At 40.1% G+C, this 23,239-nt stretch overlaps 1 protein-coding gene across 1 annotated transcript in view; it reads left to right on the forward strand.

Moving 5' to 3' along the window:
• Nucleotides 1-23,239, forward strand: part of TMC1 (transmembrane channel like 1) — a 391,450-nt gene that overhangs the window by 223,493 nt on the left and 144,718 nt on the right. The window contains exon 4 of the mRNA XM_082624767.1: nt 381-632. The gene's annotated coding sequence lies outside the window, so the exon portion shown is untranslated. The remainder of the gene's footprint in view (nt 1-380; nt 633-23,239) is intronic.

Raw genomic sequence — 23,239 nt, forward strand, 5'->3', positions numbered from 1 at the left:
AGAGCTCCCTTAGAGCCCACTCTTACCTCTTTTAGTAGTTATTTTTTGGGGTATTAATTGTTAGAAAGAACCCATTATAGGATTTGGGATTTGGTTGGGTGATTTGCGGGAAGGTTTGAGAAAGAAATTTGGTCTAGATTGTGTGTTGTCAGAATGTGGGGGTAATTCTATGGTTGGACATTTTGCAGTTGCCATAGTGATGTGTTTTTGTCTGTACTTACACAAAGTTAAGAAGAGGCCTTTCTTTATTTCATCCTGTCATGATCTCAGAGTAACCTTGTCTAAGGTTGGTATTCTGTGAGATTGTTTATGTCCAATAGGAGACTAACATGGCCTTGCTCTGAATGTTAGATTGGTTCTGAACATGAGTTCTTTTTCAGAGCTTTCAGCTATCATGTAAGAAGTCTGCCTACCCTGGGGCCACCACATGGAGTGACCACATACTTACATATAGAGAGAGATGGCCCAGAGTTCAAGTCTCCAGCTATTGAAGGCTTCCATCCTGGGTAACAGACAATTGAATGAAGAAGACTTTGAGATGCTGTCAGCCCCAACCATTGTCTGGCCACAACTACGTGAGGGACCTGCATGCAGTCAGAACTACCAGCTGAGCCAAGCTGACCTCCAGACTTGTGAGTAAAATAAATAATTACCATTGATTTGAGTTACTATTTGGGGGTGGTTTGTTTTACAGTAATAGATAACTGATACAATGTCTGATAGGCAGTTAGCTCTATAGTTCTGGAGCTCAGGAGAGAGATCAGACATGGTGGTACAGATCAGGAAGTCCTTTAGCAAGGAGAAAGCACTTGAAGTCATAGATGAAGTCATCAGGGAGATAATGTACATTGAGAAGAAAAAAAAAGAACCCACAGTGGCACCTTTAGCAATAACACTGAAGTGATCAAGACGAAAGAAGAATTTGCAGGGAGACTGAGAAGGAGTTATCAGACGACATCCAAGAGAGATGAATGTTAAGGAAGTCAAGAATGAGAGTATGAAGAAAGAGGGCATTTTCCACAGAGTCAAATGCTGTGGAGGGAGATCAAGTAAGACAAAGACTGAAAAGTGTTCTTTGGATTGAACAACAGTGAGTTTACCTTGTTGGCAAAAGTAGTTTCAGGGAAACTAGGGGCTAGGCAGTGATGGGGGCAGAAGCCAGATTGCAGAGATAAAGAGAGAGGAGAAGGTCAGAAGGACACCAAATCCCATGCTGTTTTACTGCATCACGCAGACTTCCTGCATACTATTCGTCTGTATATAATTTTTTCTACAATTCAGTAACCCATAAAACAATCACATCATGTCTTGAACCTTACAATTCCACAAAAGCATGGGTATATCATGTCCTGGTATATATTTAGTGTCATACTTTAACCTGCAGTTTCCAGTTATAAATGCATTACTCTGTGTGTTTGTCTGTCATTATAATCACTTTAAATCTCTCGTTGTTTATTTCTCTTGAAACTAAAATAACTCATCATTTAAAATACTACTCAGTGTTCATTGTTCATTGGTGCCTTGTAATTAGTTCAGAAAAACAATCTCAGTCTACAAGTTATAAACTCCTGAAGCATCCCTACAGGAGGAATAGCTTACTTTCACCAGAAAAGTCTAGGGAAAATTATTCTAGTCATAGCCTGCTAATTCATTGGCCTGATTGTCAGAGCTCCCATGACAGTTCACTCTCTTGGGAGGCTGGTGTGGGGCTCTGCTTATCCAAGGGTGAGGTCAAGGCCTCCTTGGCAACAGGGAATGAGTTGCCAGGGGGTTGTGGAAAGAAATTCTTTTCAATTCAACCTGTAAGTAGATCTGGACATAATGGCCTCATCTGGCTCCTCTAAGTCTCTCTTTCCCCCTTCTTTTCAGGGCAAATCTTATCCCTAACTCTTTCATTATTTGCTTGTGGTTTCCTTGCCAAAGATGTGTGGAGGTAAGCACTGTGATGAGGATGGGAGTTAAGGCTTTTTGAATGAAGAGTTTACGTTTCAAAGGACTTGAAATTTATATTTCAAATGTCACTTCCCAATGAGTCTTTACACATAAACAAAACACGATTAACAGACTTGGAAGGTGAGGAATAGCATGCATGTTTGACTCCTGTTGCATTCCTGGGCTATACTGGCTGTAACATTTTTTTATAGATTCTATAGTTACCTTGTAAATATCACCATCGAGTGTATTATATTTAAAAACATTCTTTTGTTAGGTGTAAAAGTTTAAAAGGTACTATTATTTTTTAAAATCTGGTTTTGGCATTTTTTCAAATTTTAGGATATTAGAACCCCCTAAAATGGAAATTTTGTGGGCATTTCTCAGCATTTGAGAAGCCCTGCCTGGGGCAATAACTTTGACCCTGTGTGGAAAGGTGTGGAGGATAATTCTGTGAGTGCTCAGAGGGGTTTGAAAAGTTAGAAATGAACACTTGTGCATTGAGCACGTTTTGTTGTGCTTAGCACCATACTAGGGGCTACACATTCTACATTTAATCATGGAGAATTGCCTGGAATGAGGCCTGAGAACACAAAGTCCTGGAGGAGATGATTTGAGCTGTCAGCAGAAGGGAAACTGCAGTATGTGGGACTTAAAAACAGCTTGCATGGGGTATGGGATAAGGGTAGAGCGAAAAAAATCTTGGCAAATTTATTCTGCACAAATACTTGTGTCATCCTCATTTGTGTAGACTTTGTGACTTTTTCCCTGGGTTCATCTGGTTGGCAGATGGATGTAAATGCCTTTTAGCCTCAAAGAAGGCACACAGAAGGCACGTACGAATCTTGGCTGTGCGATAAACAGAAGCTGAGCTTCAGAGAATTTCTGGTATGTGTGCGTGTTTGTGTGCACGCGAGCATGTGTGCACGCGTTGGGGCTGAACGTACCACTGGTTTAAATCTGATTTTCAACTGGGAAGATTTCACGTACTTCTTTAGTGTGGCCCAAGTGAATATAATTTTGGCAGTGAAAAGTAGAGCATGTTCCAAAAGTTCTTTTCTTTTGCCATCAGGGATAGCAGTACTTGTATTTATAGTAATTTCAGGTCCCCAAATACCTTCAGCAGTATTAATGGAGCAAACAACAAAAAAAATTAAGCAGCAGATGATTAGATCATGTGTTATTTTACAGAGTACTTTATTCTCTTGCCTTTGGAAAATATAGACCTTCTTTTCTCAACTGTGGTAATAGCTAATTCTTTTTTTTAAAAACATCTTTATTGGAGTATCATTGCTTTACAATGGTGTGTTAGTTTCTGCTGTATAACAAAGTGAATCAGCTATACCTATACATATATCCCCATATCTCCTTCCTCTTGCATCTTCCTCCTACCCTCCCTATCCCCCTGAGCTGATCTCCCTGTGCTATGTAGCTGCTTCCCACTAGCTATCTATTTTACATTTGGTAGTACATATAAGTCCATGCCACTCTCTCACTTCGTCCCAGCTTACCCCTCCCCCTCCCCATGTCCTCAAGTCCATTCTCTAGTAGGTCTGCGCCTTTATTCCCGTCCTGCCCCTAGGTTCCTCAGAACCTTTTTTTTTTTTTTTTTAGATTCCATATATATGTGTTAGCATACAGTATTTGCTTTTCTCTTTCTGACTTACTTCACTCTGTATGACAGACTCTAGGTCCGTCCACCTCACTACAAATAACTCAGTTTCGTTTCTTTTTATGGCAGAGTGATATTCCGTTGTATATATGTGCCACATCTTCTTTATCCATTCATCTGTCGATGGACACTTAGGTTGCTTCCATGTCCTGGCTATTGTACATAGAGCTGCAGTGAACTTTGTGGTACATGACTCTTTTTGAATTATGGTTTTCTCAGGGTATATGCCCAGTAGTGGGATTGCTGGGTCGTATGGTAGTTCTATTTTTAATTTTTTAAGGAACGTCCATACTGTTCAACATAGTGGCTGTATCAGTTTACATGCCCACCAACAGTGCAAGAGGGTTTCCTTTTCTCCACACCCTCTCCAGCATTTATTGTTTGTAGATTTTTGGATGATGGCCATTCTGACTGGTGTGAGGTGATATCTCATTGTAGTTTTGATTTGCATTTCTCTAATGATTAGTGATGTTGAGCATCCTTTCATGTGTCTGTTGGCTATCTGTATATCTTCTTTGGAGAAATGTCTATTTAGGTCTTCTGCCCATTTTTGGATTGGGTTGTTTGTTTTTTTGATATGGAGCTGCATGAGCTGCTTTTATATTTTAGAGATTAATCCTTTGTCAGTTGCTTCATTTGCAACTATTTTCTCCCATTCTGAGGGTTGTCTTTTTATCTTGTTTATGTTTTCCTTTGCTGTGCAAAAGCTTTTAAGTTTCATTAGGGCCCATTTGTTTATTTTTGTTTTTATTTCCATTTCTCTAGGAGGTGGGTCAAAAAGTATCTTGCTGTGACTTATGTCATAGAATGTTCTGCCTATGTTTTCCTCTAAGAGTTTTATAGTGTCTGGCCTTACCTTTAGGTCTTTAATCCATTTCGAGTTTATTTTTGTGTATGGTGTGAGGGAGCATTCTAATTTCATTCTTTTACATGTAGCTGTCCAGTTTTCCCAGCACCACTTATTGAAGAGGCCATCTTTTCTCCATTGTATACTCTTGCCTCCTTTATCAAAAATAAGGTGACTATATGTGCATGTGTTTATCTCTGGGCTTTCTATCCTGTTCCATTGATCTGTATTTCTGTTTTTGTGCTAGTACCATGCTGTCTTGATTACTGTAGCTTTGTATTATAGTCTGAACTCAGGGAGCCTTAATCCTCCAGCTCCATTTTTCTTTCTCAAGATTGCTTTGGCTATTTGGGGTCTTTTGTGTTTCCATACAAATTGTGAAATTTTTTGTTCTAGTTCTGTGGAAAATGCCATTGGTAGTTTGATAGGGATTGCATTGAATCTGTAGATTGCTTTGGGTAGTATATTCATTTTCACAATGTTGATTCTTTCAATCCCAGAACATGGTATATCTCTCCATCTGTTTGTATCATCTTTAATTTCTTTCATCAGTGTCTTATAGTTTTCTGAATACAGGTCTTTTGTAGGTTTATTAGGTAGGTTTATTAGGTAGGTTTATTCCTAGGTATTTTATTCTTTTTGTTGCAGTGGTAAATGGGAGTGTTTCCTTAATTTCTCTTTCAGATGTTTCATCATTAGTGTATAGGAGAGCAAGAGATTTCTGTGCATTAAGTTTGTATCCTGCTACTTTAACAAATTCATTGATTAGCTCTAGTAGTTTTCTGGTAGAGTCTTTTGGAATCTCTATGTATAGTGTCATGTCATTTGCAAACAGTGACAGTTTTACTTCTGACAGTTTTACTTCTTCCCTTCTGATTTGGATTCCTTTTATTTCTTTTTCCTCTCTGATTGTTGTGGCTAAAACTTCTAAAACTATGTTGAATAACAGTGGTGAAAGTGGGCCACCTTGTCTTGTTCCAGATCTTAGTGGACATGGTTTCAGTTTTTCACCATTGAGAATAATGTTGGCTGTGGGTTTGTCATATATGGCCTTTATTATGTTGAGGTAAGTTCCCTCTGTGCCTACTTTCTGGAGGGTTTTTATCATAAATGGGTGTTGAATGTTGTCGAAAGCTTTTTCTGCATCTATTGAGATGATCATACGGTTTTTCTCCTTCAATTTGTTAATATGGTGTATCACATTGATTGATTTGTGTATATTGAAGAATCCTTGCATTCCTGGGATAAACCCCACTTGATCATGGTGTATTATCCTTTTAATGTGCTGTTGGATTCTGTTTGTTAATATTTTGTTGAGGATTTTTGCATCTATGTTCATAAGTGATATTGGCCTGTAGTTTTCTTTCTTTATGACATCTTGGTCTGGTTTTGGTATCAAGGTGATGGTGGCCTCATAGAATGAGTTTGGGAATGTTCCTCCCTCTGCTATATTTTGGAAGCGTTTGAGAAGGATAGGTCTTAGCTCTCCTCTAAGTATGTGATAGAATTGGCCTGTGAAGCCATCTGTTCCGAGACTTTTGTTTGTTGGAAGATTTTTTTTTTTTTTGTGGTACATGGGCCTCTCACTGTTGTGGCCTCTCCCGTTGCGGAGCACAGGCTCCGGAAGCACAGGCTCAGTGGCCATGGCTCACGGGCCCAGCCGCTCCGCGGCATGTGGGATCTTCCCGGACCAGGGCACGAACCCATGTCCCCTGCATTGGCAGGCGGACTCTCAACCACTGCGCCACCAGGGAAGCCCTGTTGGAAGATTTTTAATCACAGTCTCAGTTTCAGTGCTTTGGTCTGCTTATATTTTCTATTTCTTCCTGATATAATTTTTTTCTAAGATTTATTTAAAAGGAATATTCTTGCCTGTGCAACAAGAATATGGACAGTATAATTGACCTTGTCTCTTAGTCTTGATGATTTAAAGAAAAATACATACATAAGAATCAAATCCTTTGTATTTGTTAATATTTATTATAATGGAAATATACATGGAATGGAAATATACATGAAATGAAGCTATATTGGAAACGTACAGCAGTAACTAGAAAAATGTCTATTATTTATTGAGCAACTACTATATACTACATTCTTTCATATACTCATTACCTAATTTATATTCAAATAATCCTATTAAGGTTTGTTTATGATCACCATTTGTTCCAGTTTTGTCTCAAAAATATTAGGTAGGGCCTCCCTGGTGGCGCAGTGGTTGAGAGTCCGCCTGCCGATGCAGGGGATACGGGTTCGTGCCCCGGTCTGGGAGGATCCCATATGCCGCGGAGCGGCTGGGCCCGTGAGCCACGGCCGCTGGGCCTGCGCATCCGGAGCCTGTGCTCCGCAACGGGAGAGGCCACAACAGTGAGAGGCCCGCATACCGCAAAAAGAAAAAAAAAAAAAAAAAAAAAAATTAGGTAATTACTCCAAGGACTCTGAATAGCAAAGCTGGGAGTTTGAACCTAAGTTTGGCCAACTCTGAAGTTTATATTCTTTCCACTCAAACATGCTGCCCCTTAAAGTCATGCAATTACTGGGAATGACACTCAGTTCTATCACTAGGAAGGCAACTGTGTTTATTAGTCAATGCTGTTCATATTCAAAGAACCATTTACTGAACTTCTGCTTTCTTCTAGACATGATGATAAATGATGTGGAATCTAGAGATCAAAGATGAGATGTTTCTGCCTTCACAGAACCCACAGGTTAATGGGAAAGTCTAGAAAGAATATTAATGATTATGGTGCAGGATGTTAGACATTATGAGAAATACAACAAGCTACTACTAGAGCCTGGGAAAGACCACAGGCTCTGTGTGCATGTGTGGTGTGTGTGGTGTGTTTGACTGAGGTAAAATAAAGGACATTGAAACGGAACAGCATGTGCAAAGTAAAGTGATGGAGAACATATGGCTTATATGAAAAACTGCAAATTGTTTGGTTTACCTGGAACATAGTGGTAATGGGTAAAAGTAAAATGATGGGAAATGAGAATAAAAGGCTTTGAGAGGGACTTCCCTGGTGGTCCAGTGGCTAAGACTTTGTGTTTCCACTGCAGGGGGGCACAGGTTTGATCCCTGGTAGGGGAACTAAGATCCCACGTGCTGCATGGCCAAAGAAAAAGGCTTTGAGAATGGTGAAATCAGGAATTTTACTTTTTGTAATGACCATAAACTTTCAAAATTGTCTTGATAAGATAAATATTTTCCTTCCTATCTTTTGAAGACACACTGTACTATCATAGTATTTTCCCAAAGAGGAAATGCAATTAGCACACAAGTATATGGGGAAAATAGTCTTATTGGTAATCAAAGTAAAGAAAAAAAATTAACCCAACCAAAGGATGAAACTAATAAAAAATATCCAGTATTGATAAGGATAAGATGAGCTAGGCATATTTGTATTTTGCTGATTGTTCTATAAACTGGTCCAACACTTTTGTAAAGTTAAATATATATTAAGATATTTTAAATGTTTATGCCCTTTGAATCAATGGCACTAGTTTTGGAACTCTGTAATAAGAGAGTTATTATAAATATTTATTGCAAGTTTCTTTAATGGCGAATCTTTAGAATCAGCCTAAGTCGCCATAGTACCTCACTTTGATGCAACTTAAGGTACCATTAAAAATTATGTTGGCTGATTCGATCCCTCCGGAGAAGAAAGTGTTATTTAAATATAAAAAGCATTTTCTGGAGGACCCCGGAGGAAGATGGCGGAAGAGTAAGACGCGGAGATCACCTTCCTCCCCACAGATACATCAGAAATTCATCTACACGTGGAACAACTCCTACAGAACACCTACTGAATGCTGACAGAAGACCTCAGACCCCCCAAAAGGCAAGAAACTCCCCACATACCTGGGTAGGGAAAAAGAAAAAAAGAATAAACAGAGACAATAGGATAGGGACGGGACCTGCACCAGTGGGAGGGAGCCGTGAAGGAGGAAAGGTTTCCACACACTACAAGCCCCTTCGCGGGCGGAGACTGCAGGTGGCGGAGGGGGAAAGCTTCGGAGTAGCGGAGGAGAGCACAGCAACAGGGTTGTGGAGGGCAAAGCGGAGAGATTCTGGCACAGAGGATCGGTGCCCTCAGGCACACACCAGCCCGAGAGGCTTGTCTGCTTGGCCGCCGGGGCAGGCGGGGCTGGGAGCTGAGGCTCGGGTATCAGCTTTCAGTCGGAGCGCAGGGAGAGGACTGTGGCTGGCGGCAGGAAGAGAGCGTGAAGGGGTTAGTGCACCACGGCTAGCCCGGAGGGAGTCCAGGGAAAGGGTCTGGAGCTGCCGAAGAGGCAAGAGACTTTTTTCCCTTTTGTTTCCTGTTGCGCGAGGAGAGGGCATTAAGAGGGCTGCTTGGGGAAGCGCCGGAGACAGGCGCGAGCCGCGGCTAAAGGCGCGGACCTCGGAGACGGGCGTGGGACGCTGGGGCTGCTGCTGCCGCCGCCGCCGCCGCGGGGCCTGTGTGCGAGCGCGGGTCACTGTCCACCCCGCCTTCCGGGGGGCCTGTGCACCCCGCCACTGCCGGGGTCCCGGGACCCAGGGACGGCTTTTCCGGGAAAGCGCACGGAGCGCCTCGGGCTGCTGCAACGTCACGCCGGCCTCTGCCGCCGCAGGCCCGCCCCACACTGAGCGCCCCTCCCTCCCCTCTGCCTGAGTGAGCCAGAGCCCCCGAATCAGCGGCTCCTTTAAACCCGTCCTGTCTGAGCGAAGAACGGACGCCCTCCGGCGACCTACGCGCAGAGGCGGGGCCAGGTCCAAGGCTGAGACCCGGGAGCTGTGAGAGCAGAGACAGGGAAATCTCTCTGTGCAGCCTCGGAGGCAGCGGATTAAAGCTCCACGGTCCATTTGATGTGCCCTGCGTCTGTGGAGTGCATGAATGGACAGCGAATCATCCCAAATTGAGGAAGTGGACTTTGAGGACAAGATTTCAGACTTCACACCCTTTTCCTCTTTTTACAACGAATTATCCCAAATTGAGGAGGTGGACTTGGAGAGCAAGATTTTTGATTTTCCCCCCTGCTCTCTTTTTGTGAATGTGTATGTGTAATCTTCTGTGTAAGATTCTCTCTGTATAGCTTTGCTTCCACCATATGTCCCAGGGTTCTATCGGTCCGTTTTTTTTTTTCAATAATTACTTTTTAATTTTAATAACGCTACTATATTTCATACTTTATTCTATTTTACTTTACCTGCTCTTTCTTTTTTTCCTACCTTCCCTTCCTCCCTCCCTTCCTCCACTCCTTCTTTCCTTCTTTCTTTTTCTTTCCTCCCTCCCTCCCTCCCACCCTTCTTCTTTCCACTTTCTTTTTCTTTCCTTCCTCCCTCCCTCCTGTCTTTCTTTCTTTCTTTCCTTCCTCCCTCCCTCCCTCCCTTCTTCCATTCACTCTTCCTTTTGCTTTCATTCCTCCCTCCCTCCCTCCTTTCTCTCTTTCTTTCTTTCCATCCTTCCTCCCTCCCTCCCTCCTTTCTTTCTTTCTTCCTTCCTTCCTTCCTTTCTTCTCTTCTTCCTTTCTTTCCCTCTCTCTTTCTTTCTTCTACTAATTCTTTCTTTCTACTTTTTCTCCCTGTTATTCTGAGCTGGGTGGATGAAAGGCTCTTGGTGCTGCAGCCAGGAGTCAGTGCTGTGCCTCTGAAGTGGGAGAGCCAACTTCAGGACATGGGTCCACAAGAGACCTCCCAGCTCCACATAATATCAAGCAGCGAAAATCTCCCAGAGATCTCCATCTCAACGCCAGCACCCAGCTTCACTCAACGACCAGCAAGCTACAGTGCTGGTCACCCTATGCCAAGCAACTAGCAAGGCAGGAACACAACCCCACCCATTAGCAGAGAGGCTACCTAAAAACATAATAAGGCCACAGGCACCACAAAACACACCACCAGACGTGGACCTGTCCACCAGAAAGACAAGATCGAGCCTCAACCACCAGAACACAGGCATTAGTCCCCCCCACCAGGAAGCCAACACAACCTACTGAAACAACCTTAGCCACTGGGGACAGACACCAAAAACAACGGGAACTACGAATCTGCAGCCTGCAAAAAGGAGACCCCAAACACAGTAACATAAGCAAAATGAGAAGACAGAAAAACACACAGCAGCTGAAGGAGCAAGATAAAAACCTACCAGACCTAACAAACGCAGAGGTAACAGGCAGTCTACCTGAAAAAGAATTCAGAATAATGATAGTAAAGATGATCCAAGATTCTATTTCCAAGATCCAAAATCTTGGAAATAGAGTAGACAAAATGCAAGAAACAGTTAACAAGGACCTAGAAGAACTAAAGATGAATCAAGCATCGATTAAAAACACAATAAAGGAAATGAAAAATACTCTAGATGGAATCAATAGCAGAATAACTGAGGCAGAACGGATAAGTGAGGTGGAAGATAAAATAGTGGAAATAACTACTGCAGAGCAAAATAAAGAAAAAAGAATGAAAAGAACAGAGGACAGTCTCAGAGACCTCTGGGACAACATTAAACACACCAACACTCGAATTATAGGGGTTCCAGAAGAAGAAGAGAAAAAGAAAGGGACTGAGAAAATATTTGAAGAGATTATAGTTGAAAACTTCCCCGATATGGGAAAGGAAATAGTTAATCAAGTCCAGGAGGCACAGAGAGTCCCATACAGAATAAATCCAAGGAGAAATACGCCAAGACACATATTAATCAAACTGTCAAAAATTAAACACAAAGAAATCATATTAAAAGCAGCAAGGGAAAAAAAACAAATAACACACAAGGGAATCCCCATCAGGTTAACAGCTGATCTCTCAGCAGAAACTCTACAAGCCAGAAGGGAGTGGCAGGACATAATTAAAGTGATGAAGGAGAGAAACCTGCAACCAAGATTACTCTACCCAGCAAGGATCTCATTCAGATTTGATGGAGAAATGAAAACCTTTACAGACAAGCAAAAGCTGAGAGAGTTCAGCACCACCAAACAAGCTTTACAACAAATGCTAAAGGAACTTCTCTAGGCAAGAAACACAACAGAAGGAAAAGACCTACAATAACGAACCCAAAGCAATTAAGGAAATGGGAATAGGACCATACATATCAATAATTACCTTAAATGTAAATGGACTAAATGCTCCCACCAAAAGACACAGAGTGGCTGAATGGATACAAAAACAAGACCCATATATATGCTGTCTACAAGAGACCCACTTCAGACCTAGAGACACATACAGATTGAAAGTAAGGGGATGGAAAAAGATATTCCATGCAAATGGAAATCAAAAGAAAGCTGGAGTAGCAATTCTTATATCAGACAAAATAGACTTTAAAATAAAGACTATTAGAAGAGACAAAGAAGGACACTACATAACGATAAAGGGGTCGATCCAAGAAGAAGACATAACAATTGTAAATATTTATGCACCCAACATAGGAGTACCTGAATACATAAGGCAAATACTAACAGCCATAAAAGGGGAAATCGACAGTAACAGAATCATAGTAGGGGACTTTAACACCCCACTTTCACCAATGGACAGATCATCCAAAATGAAAATAAATAAGGAAACACAAGCTTTAAATGATACATTAAACAAGATGGACTTAGTTGATATTTATAGGACATTCCATCCAAAAACAACAGAATACACATTTTTCTCAAGTGCTCATGGAACATTCTCCAGGATAGATCATATCTTGGGTCACAAATCAAGCCTTGGTAAATTTAAGAAAATTGAAATTGTATCAAGTATCTTTTCCAACCACAATGCTATGAGACTAGACATCAATTACAGGAAAAGATCTGTAAAAAATAAAAACACATGGAGGCTAAACAATACACTAAATTACGAAGTGATCACTGAAGAAATCAAAGAGGAAATTAAAAAATACCTAGAAACAAATGTCAATGGAGACACGACGACCCAAAACCTATGGGACGCAGCAAAAGCAGTTCTAAGGGGGAAGTTTATAGCAATACAATCCCACCTTAAGAAACAGGAAACATCTCGAGTAAACAACCTGACCCTGCACCTAAAGCAATTAAAGAAAGAAGAACAAAAAAACCCCAAAATTAGCAGAAGGAAAGAAATCATAAAGATCAGATCAGAAATAAATGAAAAAGAAATGAAGAAAACGATAGCAAAGATCAACCAAACTAAAAGCTGGTTCTTTGAGAAGATAAACAAAATTGACAAACCATTAGCCAGACTCATCAAGAAAAGAAGGGAGAAGACTCAAATCAATAGAATTAGAAATGAAAAAGGAGAAGTAACAACTGACACTGCAAAAATACAAAAGATCATGAGAGATTACTACAAGAAACTCTATGCCAATAAAATGGACAACCTGGAAGAAATGGACAAATTCTTAGAAATGCACAACCTGCCAAGACTGAATCAGGAAGAAATAGAAAATATGAATAGACCAATCACAAGCACTGAAATTGAAACTGTGATTAAAAATCTTCCAACAAACAAAAGCCCAGGACCAGATGGCTTCACAGGCGAATTCTATCAAGCATTTAGAGAAGAGCTAACACCTATCCTTCTCAAACTCTTCTAACATATAGCAGAGGGAGGAACACTCCCAAACTCATTCTACGAGGCCACCATCACCTTGATACCAAAACCAGGCAAGGATGTCACAAAGAAAGAAAACTACAGGCCAATATCACTGATGAACATAGATGCGAAAATCCTCAACAATATACTCGCAAACAGAATCCAACAGCACATTAAAAGGATCATACACCATGATCAAGTGGGGTTTATTCCAGGAATGCAAGGATTCTTCAATATACGCAAATCAATCAATGTGATACATCATATTAACAAATTGAAGAAGAAAAACTATATGATCATCTCAATAGATGCAGAGTAAGCTTTGGACAAAATTCAACACCCATTTATGATAAAAACCCTGCAGAAACTAGGCAAAGAGGGAACTTTCCTCAACATAATAAAGGCCATATATGACAAACCCACAGCCAGCATCGTCCTCAATGGTGAAAAACTGAAAGCATTTCCACTAAGATAAGGAACAAGACAAGGCTGCCCACTCTCACCACTCTTATTCAACTTGGTTTTGGAAGTTTTAGCCACAGCATTCAGAGAAGAAAAGGAAATAAAAGGAATCCAAATAGGAAAAGAAGAAGTAAAGCTGTCACTGTTTGCAGATGACATGATACTATACATAGAGAATCCTAAAGATGCTACCAGAAAACTACTACAGCTAATCAATGAATTTGGTAAAGTAGCAGGATACAAAATTAATGCACAGAAATCTCTGTCATTCCTGTACACTAAGGATGAAAAATCTGAAAATGAAATCAAGAAAACACTCCCATTGACCACTGCAACAAAAAGAATAAAATATCTAGGAATAAACCTACCTAAGGAGACAAAAGAGCTGTATGCAGAAAATTATAAGACACCGATGAAAGAAATTAAAGATGATACAAATAGATGGAGAGATATACCATGCTCCTGGATTGGAAGAATCAATATTGTGAAAATGACTCTACTACCCAAAGCAATCTACAGATTCAATGCAATCCCTATCAAACTACCACTGGCATTTTTCACAGAACTAGAACAAAAAATTTCCAAATTTGTTTGGAAAAACAAAAGACCCCGAATAGCCAAAGCAATCTTGAGAACGAAAAACGGAGCTGGAGGAATCAGGCTCCCTGACTTCAGACTATACTACAAAGCTACAGTAATCAAGACAGTGTGGTACTGGCACAAAAACAGAAAGATAGATCAATGGAACAGGATAGAAAGGCCAGAGATAAACCCACGCACATATGGTCAACTTTTCTTTGATAAAGGAGGCAGGAATGTACAGTGGAGAAAGGACAGCCTCTTCAATAAGTGGTGCTGGGAAAACTGGACAGGGACATGTAAAAGTATGAGATTAGATCATTCCCTAACACCATACACAAAAATAAGCTCAAAATGGATTAAAGACCTAAATGTAAGGCCAGAAACTATCAAACTCTTAGAGGAAAACATAGGCAGAACACTCTATGACATAAATCACAGCAAGATCCTTTTGGACCCACCTCCTAGAGAAATGGAAATAAAAACAAAGATAAACAAATGGGACCTAATGAAACTTCAAAGCTTTTGCACAGCAAAGGAAACCATAAACAAGACCAAAAGACAACCCTCAGAATGGGAGAAAATATTTGCAAATGAAGCAACTGACAAAGGATTAATCTCCAAAATTTATAAACAGCTCATGCAGCTCAACAGCAAAAAAACAAACAACCCAATCCAAAAATGGGCAGAAGACTTAAATAGGCATTTCTCCAAAGAAGATATACAGACTGCCAAGAAACACATGAAAGAATGCTCAACATCATTAATCATTAGAGAAATGCAAATCAAAACTACAATGAGATATCATCTCACACCAGTCAGAATGGCCATCATCAAGAAATCTAGAAACAATAAATGCTGGAGAGGGTGTGGAGAAAAGGGAACACTCTTGCACTGCTGGTGGGAATGTGAATTGGTACAGCCACTATGTTGAACAGTATGGACGTTCCTTAAAAAACTAAAAATAGAACTGCCATATGACCCAGCAATCCCACTACTAGGCATATACCCTGAGAAAACCATAATTCAAAAAGAGACATGTACCAGAATGTTCATTGCAGCTCTATTCACAATAGCCCGGAGCTGGAAACAACCTAAGTGTCCATCATCGGATGAATGGATAAAGAAGATGTGGCACATATATACAATGGAATATTACTCAGCCATAAAAAGAAATGAAACTGAGCTATTTGTAATGAGGTGGATAGACCTAGAGTCTGTCATACAGAGTGAAGTAAGTCAGAAAGAGAAAGACAAATACTGTATGCTAACACATATATATGGAATTTAAAAAAAATGTCATGAAGAACCTGGGGTAAAACGGGAATAAAGACACAGACCTACTTGAAAATGGACTTGAGGATATGGGGAGGGGGAAGGGTAAGCTGTGACAAAGCAAAAGAGAGGCATGGACATATATACACTACCAAATGTAAGGTAGATAGCTAGTGGGAAGCAGCCGCAGAGCACAGGGAGATCAGCTCGGTGCTTTGTGACTGCCTGGAGGGGTGGGATAGGGAGGGTGGGAGGGAGGGAGATGCATGAGGGAAGGGATGTGGGAACAGATGTATATGTATGACTGATTCACTTTGTTATAAAGCAGAAACTAATAAAAAAAATTACGTTTATGAATAACATATAAAATGCATTTCACACAATTCTAGCTAAAAAAGGATACTGAAATTGTATATATACATATATATATACACACATACACGTATATATCCCTTCTCCCACTCCCGTACACCATATAAAACTATGCATTTTGTATATATGTACACACACACACACACACACACATTTGTATCCCCTGTCTTCCACTCCCCTAACACCCAATAAAAGTATACATTAAAAAAGAAACTGGAAATAAATCCACAGAATGTTAATGGTGGTAGTTGGGTTTTAATGATAGGACTATGGGGAATTTTTTCTTTTTACTTTTATGCATTTTCCATATATTCTTTAATGATTATTTAACTGTCAGAAATAGTACTAAATATTTTGTTAATGAATAGGAAAGGATGCTTGTAGAGTCCAGTTTTATTTTTTAGTTTCCTGTTGTCTGGTAAACTATTCTCAGATAGACCTGGCCAGCAAGGGGATAATTCTTTTAAAAAATTCCCAGTATTGGCAAACTTTCTCTTGGAATAGCTCTGCTGAACTCAAATGAGATCTGTCTCCCTAAGCTACTTGCCCTTTTGTTTTTCTGGAAAGATGGAATGCATGAAAAATTACAATCTACAGTCTACAAATTGCTATGTACTACAGGGTCTATTAAAGAGTATGACATTTTATTTTGAGAACTATATCTCCCAGGCTACAATGCCCCATAGCTAGTCTCACATCAAATGCAACCCTCCTGAACAGTCATTTTCTCAAAGCTCCTGTCTCTTTAGAAAGTAAGTTGTTAGGGAGAGCAGGTGGCTCTGAAAACATCAGCCATCCACACACTCTACCTCTTTGAGAATAGCGAATCTGAACAAGTGTCTCCTTGTCAAGGATGAACAATCACAAAAGACATTAATGAAGCCCATAAAAATAAGAGCAGGGTGTAAGAAAACATGACCATTATGAAATAGCACAAAGCTATGAGGAAAGAACAAGCGGATGAGAAGATACCAAGTGAGACTGAAAGAGATGGGAGAGATAGTAAAGAGTGACAAGGAACTAAAGCAATGCAAAAACAATAAAACATTCATGCCGAGGGAGTAAAGAGCACAGTCAATGATGCATATACTCACATGGAAAACAAACTTGGGAAATTTTTGCAGAACATAGAGTAAAAGGACAAGAAGATGGAAAAGGAAAAGGTCATGGATACAGAGGGCAAAGAATGGAGTTTAAGCTAAAGCTAAGAACTTTAAGTACTCCTAAGGAACCAACAAAGATATTATAAACAGAATAAATATTTAAAATATAATGGAATAAAATGACTGTGTTGAAAGAAGTCAAAGTATGTATATTGAAAAGGCTCACAGATTCTAGTAAAAAGCATTCAGAACAACCCCCCCCCACCAAAAGAAATACTGCAAAGTCCATTCTTACAAATACATTAATTATTAGGATTTAAAAAATAAGTGCTCAGGAATTAGAAAAAATTTGCCAATAAAGGAACTAAAATTAAACTCTTTCTTATGTAACTCTAAATTCCAGAAGAATTTGGAGACATATCTGCAAGCTTTGCAAGAGGCTGGATTAAAATGTGGATATTTGGGACTTCCCTGGTGGCACAGTGGGTAAGAATCTGCCTGCCAGTGCAGGGGACACGGGTTCGATCCCTGGTCCAGGAGGATCCCATATGCAGCGGAGCAACTAAGCCCGTGCACCACAACTACTGAGCCTGTGCATTGGAGCCCCCGAGCCACAACTGCTGAGGCCCGCATGCCTAGAGCCCGAGCTCCGCAACAAGAGAAGCCACCGCAATGAGAAGCACAGCAATGAGTAGCCCGTCACGCACCGTGATGAAGGGTAGCCCCCGCTTACCGCAACTAGAGAAAGTGCACGTGCAGCAACAAAGACCCAATGCAGTCAAAAAAAATTTTTTTAAGTAGATATTCAAAATTAGATAAGCACAGTTTCATTGACAAAGGTGGTAGAAAGATGTACTTTTAGAAGTAGAAGCTCTCTACCCCTATATACTTTTCTGAAAAATATAAGATAAAATATAAATAAAATAAAATGGGCTTGACAGTGTACATTAATCACTGAGAGATGATTCAAAAACATAATTTAATAACAAGAATGTTAGCATTTAAAATATGTGTAGAATTTTTCCTTATCCAATTTGCTCAACAAATCTGTGGATCCATAATAACTTGATATATTTTGTTGCTTAAAGGGAAAGCTTGGCCTTTTCTGTTTTTGCTCTTTTCATGGTACAGGAAATATATTTTTGCTAACCAGTTATTCACTTCATGTTTAAAGTGGCCTTTCTTGCCCTTTTGTATGGCTATTGTGTTAGGTCAAAGGTAGTTTCCTGCCACATGCCTAGGCCACTTTTATTTATTTATTTTTTTTGCGGTACACGGGCCTCTCACTGTTGTGGCCTCTCCCGTTGCGGAGCACAGGCTCCGGACGTGCAGGCTCAGCGGCCATGGCTCACGGGCCCAGCCACTCCGCGGCATGTGGGATCTTCCCGGACCGGGGCACGAACCCGTGTCCCCTGCATCGGCAGGCGGACTCTCAAGCACTGCGCCACCAGGGAAGCCCTTAGGCCACTTTTAAATGATGTGGCACTGCCCTCAGCTCCTACTGTGGGGACCACATGCTTTGTCCAACTCGGGTGCCGCCCAAATTGGACCATGGTGGACACCTGACCCATGACCACCAAATTATAGGTGATTAAAAGAATGGGAGCTGAGTCAGACTGTCTAGGTCCTAATCCAAGGTTTGCCACTTGACTTTGATCTTCATTTTCTTCTTTCATAAAATGAGCTTAATGATTATTCCTATTTGATTTGTTTGAAGTAAGGATTTAGAGTTAAACCGTATGCTGTTTGGTACATGATACCTAATCCTGTTGCATGTTATTGTTATTATTATTATTTGAAAAGATGGGGTAAGTCAATCAAATTCTCTCTCCTCTTTTGCATTTGATTTGGGAAAATCAGAATCAGCCAGCTAGCAATGGGAATAAGAGTTTAAAGCATGCATAGAGGGGAGCTATGAGATAGAGTTGCCAGGGGTGATGGCAATCTGGAGTTCGCAGGTAGGGGAAACTATGATTAAGCAGATTGTGTCTTTAGGCAAATCTGATATAAACCCAGACAGAGTCACATCACCTCACTGAATGCGTGCCTACAGCAGTTGTTTTTAGCACATATACATTCACCCCTTAGAGACAGTTTCTCTCTTCTATGACTGCTGGACCTTTCAGCTTCACTAAATAGAGTAGCTCCCTGTTATGGACTGAATGTTTGTATTCCCAGAAAATTCATATGCTGAAATCCTCATAATGTGATGATATTAGGAGGTGGGTGGGAGGGCCTTTGGATGGCGATTAGATCCTCAGGGTAGAACCCTCATGAATGGGATTACTGCCCTTGTAAAAGAGACTACAGAGAGGTCTCAAGTCCTCTTTCTGCCAGGTGAGAATAAAATGGGAAGACTGCAGTATGCAACTAGGAGAGGGCTCTCCTCAGAACCCAACCATGCTGACACCCGAGCAGAACTGTGAGAAATAAATTTAGCCTCCAGAACTGTGAGAAATAAATTTCTGTTGTTTATAAGCCACCCAGTCTGTGGTACCTTGTTATAGTGACCTGAACAGACTAAGACACTCTCATTATACAGGGAAATCTGCCAGAGTTAATGGTAAGAAAAGGGAATCTGGGATCCAGAATAGGGTTGAAGTGATCTTCCATTCTTCTTGTGATGTCTAGTCTGCCTTCTGTCTCTGCCAAGCAACAGAATAAAGACCAAGCTTCTACCCGTAGCAGGTAAGGCCTGCCCTGATCTGAGGATGGGCCAGCTTAAAAGAGCCTTACTAAGTGCATTTGGTCAAGAAATTTGTGTACATTTCAATTAGTAACATATCTAACTTGTTTGGACTTGTACAATTTCTAAGAATAATTATGAAAAATGAGGTCATTCAAAAGGCTCATTTTCTAAGATTTCAATATATAATTAGCAATGTGGTATGGAATAAATAAAATGGCACAGTTTGGGGGTTGGTGCTATGTATATTTCTGTCCCAGGTCTTTGCAGTGCTTTTAATTCTTTCAATAATAAAGAATACAGCAACGTGTGGATCTTTGAATCTATGGTATATAGTAACTGTCAGCCTAGAGCAGTGGTTCTCAACCAGGGATGGTTTTTGTCTCCTGCAGACATTTGTCAATGTCTGGAGAGTTTTGGTTGTCATAACTTGGGGGCTTGTGCAATTGGCATCTAGTGGGCAGAGGCCAGGGATGTTGCTAAATATCCTACAATTTAGAGGATGATGCCCCCACAAAGAGAATTATTTTGTCAAATATGTCAATAGGGCCAATATTGAGAAACTCTGCCCTAAAAAAAGAAGCCTAGAACTTCTATTGAATGTTCTTTTTTTCAATCAACTAATGAGAAGAAATATGGGGGAGACAAGCCAAAACGTCAGCAGCCCTCCGTGGTGTTCAGAGTTCCTCAGGTCTGGAGCATTTCAGATGTTTGCTGTTTACCAATGACAACCAATTTGTTTATTTTCTTAAGTTCAGAGATTTCACAGGGACATATTATTAAACTGCCTATTATTTTCTCTTTTCACAAGCCTATTTTAATGGCCTAGCATTGACATGTCTGGCATAGAGATCTTATTGTTCTGAGTGCTGGATCTATTTTCACTTACTCAAGATTTTCCTAGTCAGTATATCCTATGACCTGAAAATTCAAGAAGTATAAATCCTACTCATGGTTCTGCCCTGTCTCTGTCCCCAGTTGGCAGGTCTTCTACAAGCTCTTCAGTGTACTTTGAATATAGTACCTCCTATCAGTTTCATAATTAGAACACTTTATTCCTCTGAACTGTTTAATTTTTTAAGTTAATCTCTCTGGTTAGCCCTAACCATTCAACTCTGAATTATTCTTCTAGTGTCAGAATAGAAGTCTAAATTATTACAGTATTAGAAGACTAATCAAGATCACCAAGAAAACCTCCTGAATATCCCACTGTGTCATACCTAGCATCTGATAGGATCAGATATATCTTGAAAATTTGCCTGACAAACATGTTGACATACAGTTTTATTAACGAATCCTAGAAAGTCAGTGGAAAAATCCCTTCTATTCTAAGTTGTTCAGGCCACATTCTTGGATATACGGGATTCTGCATAAACATCTTCATAACTGGAAAAGTATAAGAGAATGAGTATTCCATTAATAAGGAATTCCTGATTTTTTAAAAATACAGTCTAGGGCTTCTCTGGTGGCGCAGTGGTTGAGAGTCCACCTGCCGATGCAGGGGACACAGGTTCGTGCCCTGGTCTGGGAAGATCCCACATGCCATGGAGTGGCTGGGTCCGTGAGCCATGGCCGCTAAGCCTGCGCGTCCGGAGCCTGTGCTCCGCAACGGGAGAGGCCACAGCAGTGAGAGGCCCGCGTACCGCAAAAAAATAAATAAATAAATAAATAAAAATAAATTTAAAAATAAAAATAAAAATACAGTCTAGCACAGAAATTACTACTTAGTAATTTTTTTAACATCTTTATTGGAGTATAATTGCTTTACAGTTAGTTTCTGCTGTGTAACAAAATGAATCAGCTATATTCATACATATATCCCCATATCCCCTCCCTCTTGCATCTCCCTCCCACCCTCCTTATCCCATCCCTCTAGGTGGTCGCAGAGCACCGAGCTGATCTCCCTGTTCTCCCTGTGCTATGCGGCTGCTTCCCACTAGCTATCTGTTTTACATTGGGTAGTGTATATAAGTCCATGTCACTCTCTCACTTCATCCCAGCTTACCCTTCCTGCTCCCTGTGTCCTCAGGTCCATTCTCTACGTCTGTGTCTTTATTCCTGTCCTGCCCCTAGGTTCATCAGAACCTTTTTTTTTTTTAAGATTCCATATATATGTGTTAGCATATGGTATTTGTTTTTCTCACTTACTTCATTCTGTATATCTCGGGGGTAGAGCATTTGACTATCTAGTAAATTTTGAAGGGAAATCTGAGGGAAATTTTTTGAATTGCTGTAATTTTCAGAGTTTTCTCCTGAAGTAGTGTAGATGATGATCATGTCCCCCATTCTAGAGAACTCATTGTGGTCCCAATTTAAATGCAACTTCTCAGACAGTCCCTTCCTGGTCTCCTATTTAAAACATATGCCTTAAGCCCCTGCCTATACAAGACCAATATTTATCTATCCTATTACTCTGATTTTCTATCTGAAAGGATCTTATTTTCTCGTACACTAATCTATCATTCCTTGTACACTATAATGTCTGCTTTCATCTCATGAGTAATTAAAACCTGGAAGCCTGGGAGTTATTTCTGAATCTTCCTTTTCCTTGCTTTTTCCTACAATTCTTTAAATTCATCAGCTAGTCTTGACTATTCTAAGTCCAAATATGTCTTGAAGTCATCTGACTCTCCCAGCGTTCACTGCTGTCGTTGTAGTCCAGGGCCCCCATCGACGCTCACTGCACTATAGCAGTCTCCTGTCTGTTGTCCCACTTTACTGCACCCCCATCTCTAACCTGTCTACACAAAGGAGCCGGAAAGAGTTAACAAAAATACCAACTGTGTTGTTCACTATGCCATTATACTATTCCAGGCCCTGTTATATGTGGGTTCTCAATAGTATTGGCTGAATGAAGGCACAGACAGAAATAAATGAGCAGAGAGAATGAATTGACAGAAAATCTCCTTCTGTCTCATCTTCCAGAGGGGGCTAGTGACACTTGGTTAAGGTGGCAGAGCTACTACATGTCAGGTTTGGGACTAAAACCCAATTTTTCTAAGAATGGTCAAGGGTTTCTTTATAGAAAACACAGTCATATCTCCTCATTCCTTTTTACTCTTAACGAATTAGTTGCATTTTATTTCACTTTACTGCACAATCATTGTTCATCTTGATTGGAAAATTGATACCCATTTTCTGTAAAAATCATTAAATTACTGAAGAACATAAAGGAGTTAAGAAGAAATTCATAATCCCTCTGAGCATGTAATTTTTACTTTCATCTTTATGCTTTTCTTCTTCATTGTTATTTTTTGCCATAAGTATGCATTTATTTTTATAGTCAGGAAATAATAGAGTTATAGCAATGTGTTAAGAATTTCATTCATGGGAAATAACTGCTGGTGATATTTTAATGTAATTTATTCTAATGTTTTGTGGGTTTGTTTGCAATTTCTGGGATATAAATTTACATAATGCATGGAAAGATATTTTAAGAATGCTAACCATAAGTTTAACAAAGTAGGATTCATAATTTTAAATGTGGTCCACACAATTAATAAATATAGCTTAGCATACTACTTCTAATCCCTTGAATTTTTATAGCAACTGACTTTAAGACTGCAAAATGTTCACAGTCTTAGAAACCTAATTATTTCTTAGAAAAGTCCTTTGAGAAAGGGAAAATAAATTTTGTAGACTTTTTATTAGGTAATGATAGCAATAGCATAACTCTACCTATGTATCTATATATATATTTAGAAGCCACATTAATATATAAAAAATATATGACATTTTCCCAAGGATTTTCTCTGCAGAAGTTGTTTTTGGATGTATGTAT

Source organism: Mesoplodon mirus (genome assembly GCF_964341445.2).
Source record: "Mesoplodon mirus genome assembly, chromosome: 1".
Taxonomy (NCBI): Eukaryota; Metazoa; Chordata; class Mammalia; order Artiodactyla; family Ziphiidae; genus Mesoplodon; species Mesoplodon mirus.